This window comes from Alexandromys fortis, unplaced genomic scaffold (assembly GCF_014885135.2).
Source record: "Alexandromys fortis isolate MF-2015 unplaced genomic scaffold, M_Fortis_MF-2015_v1.1 scaffold_198, whole genome shotgun sequence".
NCBI lineage: Eukaryota > Metazoa > Chordata > Mammalia > Rodentia > Cricetidae > Alexandromys > Alexandromys fortis.
Window position 1 is genome coordinate 2,620,298 of NW_026068111.1, and position 3,423 is coordinate 2,623,720.

Consider the following 3,423-nt stretch of genomic DNA (forward strand, 5'->3'; position numbering starts at 1 on the left):
TCCCTCAGCTGCCCAAATGCTGGTATGATAGCTTTGCACCTCCACCCTGAACTCTTAATGTACCTGTAACAACTCTTGGGTCCCTCTGCTCTAAAGAATAATTGTGCTCCCTGCCCTCTTCATCTGGCAGAAATCAGGCTTAGAGCCAGGCAGTGGTGGCCCACACCTTTAATCCCAGCACTAGGGAGGTGGAGGCAGGTGGATCTCTATGAGTTCGAGGCCAACCTGGTCTACAAGATCTAGTGCCAGGACAGACTCCAAAGCTACGGAGAAACCCTGTCTCAAAAACAAACAAACCAAAAAAAAAAAAAAGATTACCAGTACCTCCAATCAGCAGGAAGTAGCCTAGAAAACTATGGCCATATTCCCAAAAAATGGATTATGGATGTTTGTCTTTGTTTAGAGTATTGGTTATAAGTTGTTATAGATAATGGTTAGGAAAAAGCTAAACAAAGGAGATTAGATTCAGAGTCTTGTTTTGAAAAGAAAATACTCTTGTACACTGTAAAGATTTGTCACACATATTGGCTTAATAAAACACTGATTGGCCAGTAGTCAGGCAGGAAGTATAGGTGGGGCAACAGACTAAGAGAATTCTAGCAAGACTCATCTAGATGCAGAGGAAACAAAATGAGAATGCCTCACTGAGAAAAGGTTCCAAGCCACATGGCTAAACAGTTTATAATTAATATAAGCCTCTGTCTGTTTCTTTGGGACTTAACAACTATGGGTCCAGATAGGACAGAAACTTCCATCTACATGAGGAGGGGATTTTTTTTGTGCTTGTTTGTTTGTTTTTGGAGCCTGTCCTGGAACTCACTCTGTAGACCAGGCTGGCTTGAACTCACAGAGATCCTCTTGCACCTGCCTCCCAAGTTCTGGGATTAAAGGTGTGCACCACCACTGTCCAGCTATGGGGAGTCATTTTTAAAATCAACTCTTTTTGGTTTAACTGGAAATTGATCAGAGAATCTGACTTTCATTCACACTGCCTAGGACTGTACTTGGAGACAATAACCTGTTTGATGTTTAGAGATGTCCAGAGAGACAGAAAGAGACATGGTAAAATGGTGGTTCTCTAGCATAGAGTAAAATTTACAATCTTAATTAATGTTAATCACTAAACCTTAATTAAACTCAACAGCTAAATTAAGGTCCTAACTGCATTATTCAAATCTCCTATGTCTTTGTCCACCAGGGTCTTACACTTTCTAAAAAAGATAAAGGACACAGCCATTATCCATGGCTGTTGTTCGGGGAGACAAAGCTAAGAGTCTTTGAAGTGAATCCACTTGGGGAATTTCATACACTATGTAAATAAAAGATTTATTAACACACTGCATGCTGAGAAATGAAATCAAATATTATGGAAAACATTTATAATCCAACATCTACTAAAAGTGATAGCTTTTAATTAAAAAAAATTGTTTCATGTATGAACACTTTGGCTCCATGTATGTACATCATGTGTGTTCTGTGCCCATGAAGGCCAGAAGAGGGCATCAGATCCCCTGGAACTGGAGTTATAAATAGTTGTGAGCTTCCATGTGGTTGCTGGCAATCAAACTCAGGTTCTCTGCAAGTGCAGTAAGTGCTCTTAACTGCTGAGCCAGCTCTCTGGCCCCAAGACCCACTCCTTGAAGATTATCTAAGCATCTTTCAAACCAGACATAGATGTTTCAACCCCTACCTAGCATGTCCTGCCTTCAGGGTACTTCTCTTACCTCTCAAAGCCATTCTCTTCCTTGCTTCCTTTCCCTCCGTGCCTCCCATTCATTGGGCGACTGTAGTGTTCAGAACTGATCTCCAGGTCAGGATCTGCTCTCTCTCACTGAGTCCCAGTTCACCTCTTTAAGGATGTGGCAGTTCTCCAGCTTCGTCTTCAGACAAAATACAGATCCAGCATGATTTGAAACCTCTGGCTTCTTAGTTAGGTTTCTACGGCAGCGATAAGACACCATGACCAAAGGCAACTTAGGGAGGAAAGGATGTAGTTCACTTCCACTTCCACATCCCAGTCCATCATCAAAGGAAGTCAGGGCAGGAACTCAAGCAGGAACCTGGAGGTAGGATCTGATACAGGGGTCATGGAAGAATGCTGCTTTTTGGCTTGCTCTTCATGCCTTGTCCAGCCTGCCTTTGTTACAGAGTTCAGAATCCTTGGGACTAGACCACAGACTCACTCCAAACTATAATTAGATAAATCTATTAGTACTGCTAACAGGATAAGAGCCTTAAAGTCAAATTGAAGGCGTACCACCCAGAAGGAGCTAAGGGAAGAGTTTTTAAAGGTAGAAACCACGATTACCTCATCTCTGTGGAATTTGCAGCTACATGAAAAGCTGCTTTACTCCCCTCGGCTGGAGTAGCTGTCTCTCTTCCCCTGGTACACAGCAATAAAGGGGTTTACAAAACCCAGAACAAGCTGTTAATTATCTCAAAGCAGTTACACCATTCTGGAGAGGGGACAAGGAGGGGCAAGGAGTCAGGGCTCCTTTGAAGTTATCTTTTAGAAATTTAGAATGGGCGCCTAGCACAAAATGGAGTTTTCCTAGTCATTATACCTTCCCATAACACTCAAGACACCTGCCCAGGGGTGGCACCACCAACAATGAGCTGGGCCCTCTGCAGCACAGACTTTCCCACAGGCCAGTCTAGTGGGGGCGTTCTCTCTATTCAGGATCAGCTTGTGTCAAGCCGACATAAAACTAGTCAGCACATCTGGGCATCCCTTTCCCTGATATGCCAATGATACCTTGTAAGGTGTCATAATGATACTCTTGAGCCACTGCCCTCGTCCCTCGGGAATCTGTCCTTCATCCCGTTGTTCCACCTTCCAGGGAAGCAGATGAGAAAGTCAGTACTAATCTGCTGTTTCCCCCTCTGTCTTGTCTTTTTCTCTTTTATCCTGTTTGGTTTTTTTTTTCTCTTTCCTTCCCTTTTCTTTTCTAAACAAGATCCCGCTAACTTGCCCACACTGGCTTCAAATTCACAATCCCCCTGCCTCAGTTCCTTGGGTCCTAGGATTACAGATGTGTGTCACCACATTAGACCAGTAACCACCTTTCCTTTCCTTTGTAAGCGCCCCCCCCCCCCCACTTTCGTCTGGGAGTTTATAATTTCGCAATTACACCAGGGTCTGTCTAAGTATATGCCTTTTCTTAATTAATCCTTCCTGGAACTTTATCAGCCCCTTTAATCAAGTCTTTCTGAAGCTCAGAAAATGCTCTTTAATTAATTGTTCAACTCTTGTTTTCCCTTCATACATATTTCCCCTTTTCCCTTTTTCTAAAGCCCCTCTCCTTTCGGCGTTAGAGCGCAGAATTTGTTCTCCACATCTCTCTTGCACTGAGGCTTTGTTCCACCCGACCCTGCATTTCCCAGCACACCTCATTCCCTGAGGTCACATTCTGCATTTGTATT